This window comes from Olea europaea, chromosome 13, assembly GCF_002742605.1.
Source record: "Olea europaea var. sylvestris chromosome 13, O_europaea_v1, whole genome shotgun sequence".
NCBI lineage: Eukaryota > Viridiplantae > Streptophyta > Magnoliopsida > Lamiales > Oleaceae > Olea > Olea europaea.
In genome coordinates, this window is record NC_036249.1 from 17,844,319 (window position 1) to 17,857,823 (window position 13,505).

A 13,505-nucleotide genomic window follows, 5' to 3' on the forward strand; every position below is an offset into this window, starting at 1 on the left:
AAGTTTTGGAAACCACCACCTCCTCTAATACCACCACAACTACTACAAAATATAACAAAATTCAACTGAGTGTTTCTACAACATCATCCTGTCAACATGCAAGTATTACATCACTTACAAACTCTTCTACAAATATGCTTGTCACCCAAAATTAGACAATTATTTAATAAACATAGGTTTCCCAACTATTCATTACATACTTATGAAACGGTCTCTTTTGCTTCAGCAGGCTTTCCCAAATATCTCAAAATCGACCTTCTCCTGATAGGAAAACATAGTAAAAAGATATGAGTTTACAACTCAGTGAGTGGATAGTCAAAAATAAATAAACTTTTCCATTTATGCTATTTTCTGAAAATTCTTGCACTATTTAACGTTAAGAACTTCTGAAAAATAGTAACACTTTTAAAAACTAAACATGATCATATCATAATTTCTTGGACAAAATTTTAGAAATGCAACTGTATAACATAATGACTATACATACTCTGATATCCCTGAAAAATTATGAAATATTGCTGCCTTAATACTATAAGCTGAAAGCTTTATTCTGAAAACTGAATTAACTGAATTTCATAATCTGAATCTGATAGTAGAATAAATACTGAAAAATCACACCAAAAAGAGTACCCAATGAATAGCCTTACTCATGTACAGAGTAATCTTGATGTACAAGGCAAAGCCATTCAAATCTGATAATCTGATAGCTGATAATCTGGTCATACGTACGCAGAGCTGCCCAAAAGGCTAATCACCCTAGTACACGGCCCAAAGCCTATGTGTGTACGAGAGTGGGTCTCAAAGACCTCTGATAATCTGGTCATACACTATGGAAACACATTCACAATAGTGCAGAGCAGGTAAAATCACTGTAACTAATCATACACTGTGGAAACACATTCACATCAGTGCAGACTGGGATAAAATCACCTGGGTACTTTCTGATGGTTTTAAAATAACTTTAGCTATACTGAAACATTTATATTCATGTAACATGCTAGTCAAATGATTTAATTAAACTGAATTTAACTTTAAAAGCAATTGTTAATAAAATCCAATTTATTCTAAAAATCTTGCTATAAAGTCAACTTTATACAATAAATAACTTTAAAATATAATGAAGACTTATTTATGAAAAATAAGTTTTATCCACTCACAAGGTATGAGCTACAAGCTAGATAGGCTGATAGACGTTTCCAATCGCCTCATTACCTCCTGAAACACGATAATGATAACCAATTTATCCACTATCGAATCGAGAAACCTTAATATCTAATAATATAACATAATTTAAATGCTCTTGGTACTTAAATAAATTCTCAAATTTTCCTTTATTAATTGGAGCTAATCACACCTTATAATCCCTTGGTTAATCACTAATTTATCAACATAACCATCATTTCAAATTTAAAACTAATTTTACTCTCCAATCTAATGAAACTAGTAATCACAATTCCACCCACATAATATACATTTGTTCCATAAAATCAATTCCCAAGTGAAATATTTCATTTACATAATCACTTCACAATTAATTAACTAAAATCCCCAAAATCGGATTCTAGGGTTTTCCCAAAAATTTCACATCTTCATACTTTGCTGAAAATTTGAAATGAATAAATCCCCACACTTGAGCTCCAATTCGTGCAAATATCCCTAAAATTCGACATATTATTCAACAAGTTAAAACTCTAAAAATTTTAACATAATTCATACTTTATCACCTAAAACAAATGGAAAAATTCCCAACTTGAAGATATCAACCTTACCTCCTTTCCTTTTCTTTTTCCCCTTCTTCTTCCTTTTTCTTTTCCTTTTTTCCCTTTTTCTTTTCCTCTTTTTCTCTTCTTTCCCGGTCTCTGCTTCAAGTAGTGTGTGTGTGTGTGTGTGTTTTGGTGTGAAATGACAAAAAAATGGGTCAAAGGTTTGAATTAATTTGTCCACAATCCCATAATTGCAAATTAAGTCCCTTAACTTCACTTTTTAGTAACCTTTAATCCTTAAACTTCCAAAAGTATGTATATAAATTCCAAAGTTTTAAATATATCCAATTCAACCTTTATATTTTGCCAATTGCAAAATAACCCAAATAAAATATTTAATTTCATTTTAGTCCTTGATTGACTTTGACTTTGACTAGTCAATATTTGAATTTTTGACTATAAAATTTGGATTGTAACAGAACAACTGAGAGAATTTAGAGGGAGATAAAGAAGAGACAGGAATAATTCAGAAAATTGGATGATCTCGTTTTAGTGCCTTCGTTTAGACTAGTTCAGACTCTCTTGAGCACTCCTTGAGTAGTTTTGAACCTTGAACAGATGGAAGAGTAAATCCAACAATGGAGATGATCTACAAACTCTATACTTTAATATGTGTACAAAATTTGAAGTAAACAAAACTTTAGCTCTACAGACCTTAGTGTCAGTTATGAAGGATGAACGAGATCTGGTTAAATCCAAGACCACTATCATGCAAAAATTACGATGAGAAAATGATGTCCAAACTGACAGTTTTGTCTTGGAGATCAATCAATCAAACAAATTGTTAGAAAATCAGTGACAGCTCTGATATCAATTTGTCAGAGAATACCGAGATAATATGGCGATATGAAGTCAAACAACAAGTACACAATATTTATGTGGAAATCCAACTGGAAAAAAATGCATGGGAAGAGGCGGTGATTCACTATATCAAAAGTAAGAAGTTACAATATGTTTTGCGGGATAATACAAGACTCTCCCCCAATATCTCTATCTGTAACATGAATCTTCCATGGATTACTCGTCAGGTCGAATAAATAAATGTGTAATACACCACATATTTATAATATATCCCTAACACACTAGGAAAATTAATACAAACAAGAGTCTAATACAATTGAAGTTCTATTACAATAGGTAAAATCAATAACGGAGTCTTTGAGTTGAAATAGAAGGAAAAAATAGCAAAATTCGAGAAACCTTCTCCTGGTCGTCTTTTACTTTTCAATACTTCTCCAATTCAAACAACCAATTCCAAATATACCTCAAAAATATAATTCAGGTCGCACCAAAATTCTAATAAATCTCCACTTTAACACGAATTCCATTTCAATGAAAAAAATTTCAGAAATTCTCCACCTAGAAACAAATTCCAGTGTAAAGAATAAAACTTAACTCTTCAACAAGAATCTCCAAACAAAACACTCCAAACAAATTATTCCTCCTCTTCCACAAAGCCCCTATGGGCAAACTCAGTAACAATCGATTGAATCCAAACACTGCTTATCTGGAGAATCATCATGGTTATCAAATTTGCTCGAATTATCTGTTGGAAAAATTATTAGTTGCAGTAATGTTCAGAACAATAAAATGTAGAAATATAAAACTTATCGTCCAATCAAGTCTCGTGACAGCATGATGTCCTAAAGCGAAATTGCCCGTCGATAATTGTTGCGACCTCTATAGACAATCACTCCCAGGATATAATGATCGTAAACCACTTGTGTAGAAATCACGAATGGTTTTTCCAGAACTCTCAATTGTACTCCAGAATATATGTAAAAACCAGAGTATAAGAGATTTAGGATATGAAAAGGAAGGATTGATGCAAGATGATTTTTCTATTTTCTTTTATGTGTGTTTTTCCCAAAACGAGATATGGATTTATATAGGCAAAATGGAAGTAACAGTCTCCACCATGATCAGAGAGTAATACCGAATTTTAATGACTGAGTAGTGAGTATTTTAATGACTGTGAGTGAGTTGTTACAAAAACAAACGGTCAGAAAATACTGACTAGTTTTACCCAGTAAATAATAAAAAATTTATCTTAGTCAAGGAAGCCCAAGAGCCAAGGCCCCAATCAAGACATTTTAATATCTGTGTGGGGAGTGACTTGAACCCCTGACGTCCCACACAAATACCACATTTCCCACCACTTCGACACTTCATCTAATTTGATTATTTCTTTGACATTTTATATTTATACCATAAATATATAACATTATCTTCAAAAGTAGCAATATCATAACCAACTCCAGCTGAACCAAGTTCTTCAATATCAAATTTGCTCAAATTATCACCACAATCAACTCGATCACAACCAACTCCATCTGAGTGGATGCTTATCAAACCATAAGCCACCAAATTAGCCTCACTGAACCTCTCATGAAATCTAACATCCTTTTTTTTATTTTTTATTTATTTTTTTCAATTTAGTGACAGCTACATCAAACCTTCCAGAACATATAACTAGGAAATTCTCTGTCCCTTTATAACAACTTGATCCTTATATTGCTTCTCCTCCAACGTCCAAACAAAAAATCTGCCATAACGAAAATTTTGTGTTACAATCCAAAAGTAGAATATAAAACTTCATACTTGTCATCCCAAAACAATCATACCTCGTTCTGAGTTTATCAAACCTCACTTTAACACGAAACCAAACAGGCTCTCCCAAGAATTGCTAAACATTGGCTTTGATATCGTTTGTTAGAAAATCGGTGATAGCTCTGATATCAGTTTATCAGAGAATACCAAGATAATATGGCGATATGAAGTCAAATCACAAGAATACAATATTTATGTGGAAACCCAACTGGAAAAAAATGCATGGGAAGAGGCGGTGATTCACTATATCAAAAGAAATGAGTTACAATATGTTATGCGGGATCTCACAAGGCTCTCCTCCGATATCTCTATTAGTCAGTTTCTCTATTAACCTGGATCTTCCATGGATTACTCTCTGAGACGATCAAATAAATATTTATATAATACACCACATATTTATAACAAAAGAATCCCAAACACAATAGGAGAATTAATATAAACAAGAATTTAATACAAGTTGAAGTCCTATTATAAGAGGTAAAATCAATAACGGAGTATTTGAGTTGAAATAGGAGATCACTGCCAAAATTGAGAAACCTTCTCCTTGTTGTCTTTTACTTCTTCAAAACTTCTCCAGTCAAATAACCAATTCCAAATATAACTCCAAAATGGAATACGTGTCACGCCGAATTTCTGACAGATACTGTGAAGCAGCTTACAATTGGGGCAGCTAGACTAAATAAAATTCTCAATTATGGAAGAAACGCTGACAATAAACACGGCCTTGGTTATGTTGAAGATGGTTGAATCAAAAAAAGCAAAGCGGTATCGTTTATAAAAGGGAGATCCAGATTGATAACCTGCTAACAGCAGATGAACTCGTTAAAAACTGTACTCTGGCTGTCAAAAGCAATACGTCCTCTAGTGGTCTCCAGTCCGTTAGGACCAAAGAATTTCAACAGCTCATATCACTGATTGGTCCAGGATGTAGCATTCAATTGCTCAAGTCAATACGAAAGCTTGAACTTCTACTTGTAGCAAATTCACTGCCATACATTGCTGTAGTTTGAATAAAAGAGGAAATTCTGCTGCCAATTCTGAGCTATGCTGGAACTACTTCTACATTGCAGTTCCAACAGACTCTAGAACTCTCAGATCATGCCATAATGAGTCTTCAATTAAGGTCAATTCTCTCCATGAGTGCTTTATTCTAGTGGGAATGGCCATATTAAATCCCATTGCCCAACCTATTTGAATTTGGCTAGAAATAATGAGTGGATAGTTTGAATGACGAGATATTTTTATAGGTGTGAATTGGAAATGTTTTCAATTGGAGCGATTACCAGTCGTGACTCTTCAATTGCGAATGGTGCAAATCAAAGAGACATTATGTTTCTTAATATGTGCGACTATTCAAAATGGTGTATGATAAAAAAAAATCATAACCTTTTGATAGGCTGTAATCTATACTTTTAAATATGAAATGATGCGATCTAATGGTTAAAATTAATTGTGCAAAAAAAAAAAAATTTTTTTTAAAAATGCAACCATTAGAAGATACACGTGAAAATCTATAAATAGGACCCTCCAAATTTTATTTTCTTCACTCCAAATCAATTCCACATAATTGATTTCTGATTCTTTCATTCTCCAAATTCTGTCAAAATAGTTTTCGAATTATTTGTGAATTTCGTGTTCAATATTGCTTATTCAATATCTTTCATTCTAGAAGAGTACAACAAAGCCTTAGTTCATCCGACAAAATTAATATTGTACTATATTAATTTTGAAAAATGCATTGTATCTAGGGAGACGGATATCTCCCGTTAATACCAATGCATGAGGCAAAATCTATTTTATGAAGTGCTGTGTGTCGAATGTACAAGTTGGGCCAGGGACAGTTGCCGAAGTTGGTTAGGGCTGTATTTATTTAATTTATGTTTTCATTTGTATATAACTTAGTCCAACTCATGGAGTCGTGGTGTATAGAGCAGTTATTTAATTTCTTTTTGTTGTTAGCTCTTAGTGGATCATTAGGAGTTCGTGTGTGAACGTGTCTGAGCTTGTAGGCACTTTCAGTTTCTTGCATTTCCATTCTGTATTTATTTGGTAGTTAAATGAAAATGTCGATAGGCATTGACACCAAAAAATTATGTCTTTTACATTTGGAGGTCAGGCTCCCTCGAAGAAGCCATTCAAGGTGTGAGAAAGGTGATTTAGCTAATCCGGCACATAGCATGAAGATTTGCATTCGCATACCTCCTTTTGTTCATCTCCTTCTAATTTTCTGGATTTTCTTCGTTTGATTAAGTCATGATTTGCTCATTATTATAATGTACCATGGTTTCGATAAGTCGTTGCTCCCCTCGCATTTGCATGCATGTGTTTTTGTTAACGGAATTTTATTAATGCACCAATTTATCCAACATGGAAAAAAATTTAACACGTGCCGACATGATTAACACACACGCCTAAATCTACCAACTTTCATATATTTGCACAAAAATTTAAAACAGAAAGGAAGGGGAAAATTTGAGAGTTTAAGCAAACAGAGAATTGTTCCCACATGTTTTTCCCATGGTGCTAAAAGGTATATAAAATGGATTTTGTTATATGTACATCAAGGCTTACATAAAGAATTATATAATTTTCACATGGCACTTTACCATCCGTCAATTTAAAACACTATCAACTTTTTCATCTGATATTTTCCATCCACGTCATTTTCAGTAACTATTTTATTTATGTACAAGTAGCAAAATCCATATAAAATTTAGATGTTCTAGGTTTTACATGCAAGACAATTCTTCAAGTATGGACAAATCCAAATCTAAATTGAACATTAGGCCGGTTTACATTGAAAAGACTATGTTAAAATGTTATGAAAGTAAGATAATCCCTATTGAACATGTTTAGGCTAAAAATTAACAGATCAATTTACTGGCTAAAGCCTTGGGTATTGTTGTATTGACGCCTCTTAGAAAATCATTAGGCATTTGGATTGCCTAATTATTGATCGAGTAGTGTAGAGTAAACTTTATTTTTATTTTTTTGTATGTGGTGTCTTCTAATTCCAGATTGTTCAAGCTCACGTTCTCATTTGAGCAATGTGCAATGTAAACGAGAATTTAATTGGGTAAGTGTTGATTGAGTTTTTCCTTTTGCCATGTATGATAAGTCTCATCTCAGTGATACTTTTTACATAATCTGAGCAAGATCATAATATGAACGTCTAGTGTTGATTATCAAAGTTCAACTTAATGTTAATAATGAGATTCCTAGACTGAAGTACACTAGACTGTAGAATCGTATCAATGTCCCTCGGCACAATATGATGAAGTTGTTAAGAGTGAGGTCACTGAAAGAGGGGAATATCATCGTATCTAAATTAAATTAACGTATATTATCCATTCATGGTCGTGAAAAAACTACTTTTGGGATTCTAAAAGACATGGCCTAAAATAGATAAAGTGGTCTAGTTGGGCATGATTCGTATTTTTTTTACAAGGGACAATCCGAATGATGATTGATTTGAAATACAATCTGGTTTGTGTTCATAAAGCGAAATCACCTTCTTCAAGGTGTATTGGATTATAAGTGAACAGACTCGACTTCTTATGTACACATACACTATAATTCAATAATCGTGTCAAATAATATTGGGGAATTTACAAAAATGTCACAAAAAAAAAAGTTCTAAAAATTTGTCATTTTCACTTTATATGAGCAAAAATGTCACTTTTTTGGGGGTGAAAAGTCAATTATACATTTTTTTTGTAGCATTTAATGCTTGATTTGAAGGAAAAACATTAATTTGATGTGATAATTTAATTTCTATATACAAAATATGGATAAATGTGTATTTTATTGATTAATATGAATTTTTGTTAATAAAAAAGGGTAAAAGAAATTTAAAAATGAAACATAAACTAAAAACCCTAACTTTTCTCCATCTTTTTCATTTTCATTGATCAAGAAAACATTTTTGTTGCATTCTTCATCAATTTTGAGATGTTAGCAATTATAAATTATTTATATTTTACTCTTATAGCTTTTTGTTTTGTAAACGTTAAATAAAACATGGGCATATTTATTTGAAGTTTTTGAAACAATTATGCATTGATTTGTTTGGATTTGGAGTCCTTCACCAAATGTCATTATCACCATTAAGGTTTTGAGTAATTTTTTTCATTCAAACAAAAAACTATTTTCATTCAATGTCTCTTTAATGATAAGGTCAATCTAACCTTTTCATTTTGCCATTTGGTAGCTCAATAGTAATGATCACACTTAATGTGCTGTACTGAAGAAACCTGAGTTCCATTCACTACCGTTTGCTTCCCAACATTTTCGACAGTTCAACTGTCGAATTTGACATTTACAAACTGTTGTGTTAGACGTTTGAAATGTCGAACTCGACATTTACAAAATCTCGGGATATATAGTTTTACTGTTGGGATATATATATTATGCAGTGCCACTTTCATGCTATTAAATGCTAAGATATTGATTTTGAATTCTTACCGTTGCAATCTTAACATTTTAGGTATGAGTAATCATTCGAGATTCATTGTGTCACATGGGTAAAAGTTTGTTCATACGGATGACGAATGGAAGTGGAGAGGGGACAAAACCACTTTTATTCCGGTGCCGACAAGTATTACCGTAATCGAACTTTTGTTAAGGTTGAAGGACAAACTTGGTATTCTTGATCCCTGCACTCAAATTATATTGAAGTTCAAAATCCCTAATTTGAATATACTTCAGGTCGAAATACGCGACGATGAAGACTTAAATTGGTGGTAAAAGTGGTTGTCAAATGTAATTCTGAAAATGTCCCCCCTATACAGTTACATTTCGAACTTATGTTATTAATTTGTTGTTATTATTATATGCAAAGAAAAAATTGATTGTTATGTTTAGCAAGCAAACTACCGATCATTACGGTTCCATTAGCAGAAACGGGATGAATACGTTATTTTCATTATAAATTTAGCCGATCATTATGGTTCCATTAGCTTCGATTGATAGTTTGTTGTAATGAAAAATTGATTTTCATGAGACGACAATTCACAAGCAAAACACCAACATTATATCTCGATAGTTCATATGTCATTCACGACAAATTGTTTCTGTAATTCTTGATAGTTGGAAGCAATAACGGCTTCCAAAAATACACTACTGTGGTTACCCATTATGGACATGTTGTTGCTGTACGTATGCAGAGAACGTGACCAAAATCATCCCTACCACAAAATACTATACATAATTTCCTACAAAAGGGCCATTTATTGCACATTTGCATTGTTATCTCCATTTTAAGCTTCTCCCTCACTTTCTTCATCAGAATCATCTGAGTTTATGACAATTATTTCTGGAGGTGGAAGGTGAGCCAGCCACTCATCTAAGTCGGACGGTGTTTGGACCGGATCCCTGACCTTGAAGACTTGATCGAGCACGCTGTTCGGTGACCTAGATTCTACACTTGAAACTTTGTCGAACTCGGCACGATGGTGCTCAACGCTTAACTCCTCATCGTTCAAGGATAAAACGATGGGAAATTTAATAGCCAAACCCAATATCGACGGATGCATATTAGGGTTGAATGGTTCATTGCTGGAGGTAGATGAACCCATTATCTCGTATCAACTAATTGTTTCAATATGGGAGTCTCATAATAGCTTCTCCAGTCTTTCAAGGGATGGATTATGAACATGAACTCATATACTACTATTTATAATAAACTTGTTGGAGGATGGTTAAATAAGGTCAATTAGTTTCTAACTACCAACTTATTTTCATCACATCTCAAATTTAATTCGATAGACAATTGGTGTGATGCCTTGAACCACAAAGTATACTTGTATTGGTCAGACATTCGCTATCATTTTCTCATTGGTGTTTTAAAGGAGAAACTTGTAAAATGCACCAATTTCTATTTTTCTAAAAGCGAGAAACTTATAATCTCTATGATTTCCATTTATAAACTACGATCCGAGTATTGGTCAAACTTATAATTTCCATTTATTCGAAAGCAAGAAACTTATAAAATGCACCAATTTCCTCATTTTCCGAAAGCGAGAAACTTATAAAATGCACAAATTTCCATTTTTCAATTGGATACAAGTTTTAATCTCTAGGTTGAACGAGTTTAAAAAAGCAAGAAACTTACAAAGTATGCCAGAAACAATTTCCGTACCAACATTTTCCGGACTAAATCCACACAGTTTCTTTGACAGTGATGTCACTTGAACATAACCAACATTTCCCAAATAATAAATATACAATAATATAAAACAAAATGTTCCTCCATGCATTCTCGGCAGTCACCCGAAGTGGAACATTGTCAACGTAGCTCTTTCTTTGACAGGGACACCGATTGGTTCCAACATGGTATTGGACATGATTTCAATGTTTGCGTTGTATGATAACAAGGTAAAATGTAAGCCTTGAACAATGAAAAGTCTAACATATAACATTCGAAAGTGATGAAGCTAGAAAGATAAGTGAGGAGTATTAAACAAGTGAAAGTTCCATTCAACTACAGAATTCTCTCAATATTGAGCAATATCACCAATAATGACAACTTCATAGCATCAAAACATTCGAATTAAGATTGTGTAAATTTTTATCTTTATTGGGAGCAGATACGATTATAATTCTTTTCCACGGTTATTAAAAATTGAAAATGCTCGTCGTTTACAAGTCGTTGATGTGTGAAGAAGAAAGTGGAATTTTTTTTTTGATTTTTTTACAAAATTATTTAGTAGTGAAAACAAATGCAGTGCAAGCTCTTAAGCACAACGGTGAAAAATGTTACCTTTTATGTCACAGTGAATTATTCAGGACCATAACAAAATTCTTTTCCACGATGCCTCAAAACAATGTCACCCAAAAACAATCACAGTGGCCTGACAACATTATATAACCATCGTCACTACCCGAAATGCCTGAAGAAAATGGCGTACTAGTCTCACCGACTAAGCAAAATAAAAAAAAACTGTTAACATAAATGGCAATACACTTATTTCTTCATTCTTTTTCGCCTCTCCCTCGTGTGCAGAGTCTTTGTAACAGGTGCTGGACGTCGAAGGCGTACCGATCAACGCCTCTTTGTGGTCACACCGCCTCCATTACAAGCATATACTCATATAGTCCACCCCTTGTCATGTGCCCTTGTACGTTGAACTACACCTCATTTGTCTTATCAGTGCGGAGGGATCTAAACACCAGCTGTTGGATGAGCTAGGCAGAAAATTGTATGTCAGGCACCTCGATGAAGAACTCAAGGCATGAATTTCGAAAGTCCTCGACTTGTCTGTTGTCGAAGTGCTCCAGGATTGTCTTCACATACTTTAAGTTACTCCGTTGCGAAATGTGAGCCTGCAACCTAGCATTTTCTGGAACGAGAAATTCAAACTCCATTTGTCTTAGAAGGTACTGCAAGAAAAGAAGCGAATAGATCATCATGTAACACATAACGTAACACATAATCAACAGATTAAGCATAATATGACATACGAAAAATGACTAGGTAGTCGACATGTTGATGCCAAGCATATATGTAAGGGTACAAATATTGACATGGATGATAAACAAAATGAAGATATGTGCAAGGATACAGATGTCGTGGAAAACTGACATCAACTGTAGGTATGGACCGTTCATCTGTCGATACCAATAGTTAATCTACAGAAATGACTGGAGAGGCCAACTGTCGAGAATGGCTGAGGCTAACTATCGAGAACGACAGTTCACCTTGGTTTTACCTACCTGCTAAAGTGAGTTGGGCAACTAAAGTGAATACAAAAATAATATAATTTTGACATGTATACCACTATGAGTGTGTAATTCTTGTGTGAAGAATCATTTGAACCACACCCAATGTGTTGCATGAGTCACTAAAATCGACTGTGCAGATGTATTAATTTTCCAAGGGAAAAAGGGTCGGGTTATGTGACAAACATGATAAGAAATATGTAATGGACGTGCTTCTGTGTGCATAGTTGACCACAACTAGCATAGGTTCAAAACTAGTTGAAACGCATGTTCATCAAATGTGTCTAACCCAAAAAGAAATGGAAGAAAATCGAAATGGGAGGCTCCAAATGGAGTGGTTATGGATGTTCTCCAGATGATGACCTCAACTCGAAAAGTTCGAAGCATCGCGTCTAGAATTGATCACTTGAATGTTATTAATATCAAACAAGGGTGAGAGATGCGAACAATAGACATATGTCAGAAGCATTATGATAAGCCAAAGATCAGTTCTACTATATCAAATATGCCAATACAATTCCATAGTCAGGATTAGAAAAATCATGTAATTTTCGATTGCTTTAAAGGAAGAATATAAGGATACCTATGTTTCTAGCTTGTACAATTTCAATCCGCATTCGACATTCTAAAGTAGACAAGGTTGCCATTCTTGCTTTGCCTTCATTGTTTACTACTCCTTTCAGTACTAATACTTTGCCATTAACCTTTTAGGTCAATTACTTTCCAAATTGAGTGTTGAAACACAAGCTGCAAACTGAAAAAAGGCATGAAAGAATCTACGAAATGCTTCCAATAAGTGCATCATAAACTAATAAAATCTATACGATAATGATTTCGGTATTACACCAAAATAGTTAGCTCATCAAAGGGGATTAAATTAAGATATCACGGTTATCCATGTATTATACAATAACGTTAATTTGCTATTTCAAGCTACAATAATGCACCTCTCAACTAATACACCATTCCCGAAAACAAGATTTTGATAAAAAATTTCATTTTTGCATGTTACACTTGTACCCTCAAATTGGAGGCAACATTTTATCTTCAAAATCAACAAAACAAACACAAAAGAATAAAAGATAAAGAAATATAAAAAAAAAAATATGAGAAATGATAAAAAAAAAAAAGAGAAAAAAAGAATGAATCATCATTGAGCCTTAGAAGCTTCCTTTGCTCTTTTTTAGGCAAAATCAAAGCCACTGAATCATAACAAATGGGGAAAAAACATATGAGAAAATAAAAATAACATAATTACCGAAGAGAATGATTGGACCAGTCCTCCAAGAGCCACCTATGAACAATATACTCCAATTCAAAATGAAACATGAGTGCAAAAATATTACTGAAGCAATAGAATGTTATTAATGCACAATATTTTCTGTTCAATCACAAGGATACGCAAATGAAACA

The 13,505-nt window shown here is 33.4% G+C and overlaps 2 long non-coding RNA genes across 3 annotated transcripts; both read right to left on the reverse strand.

Annotated features, from left to right (window-relative positions):
* Positions 1 to 235: 235 nt before the first annotated feature.
* Positions 236 to 1,801, reverse strand: LOC111408239. 2 transcript variants are annotated; one of them, XR_002705309.1, is made up of 4 exons: positions 1,770 to 1,801; positions 1,596 to 1,656; positions 1,158 to 1,215; positions 236 to 261 (listed from the first exon to the last, which is right to left on the reverse strand). It is a non-coding gene; the product is annotated as an uncharacterized LOC111408239 (long non-coding RNA). The 2 variants fall into 2 exon arrangements; XR_002705310.1 differs by lacking the exon at positions 1,596 to 1,656 and having other exon boundaries at positions 1,770 to 1,790.
* A 9,265-nt stretch (positions 1,802 to 11,066) lies between these two features.
* LOC111407763 lies at positions 11,067 to 13,144 on the reverse strand. Its single transcript, XR_002705175.1, has 2 exons — positions 12,676 to 13,144; positions 11,067 to 11,753 (listed from the first exon to the last, which is right to left on the reverse strand). It is a non-coding gene; the product is annotated as an uncharacterized LOC111407763 (long non-coding RNA).
* Between the last annotated feature and the right edge of the window lie 361 nt (positions 13,145 to 13,505).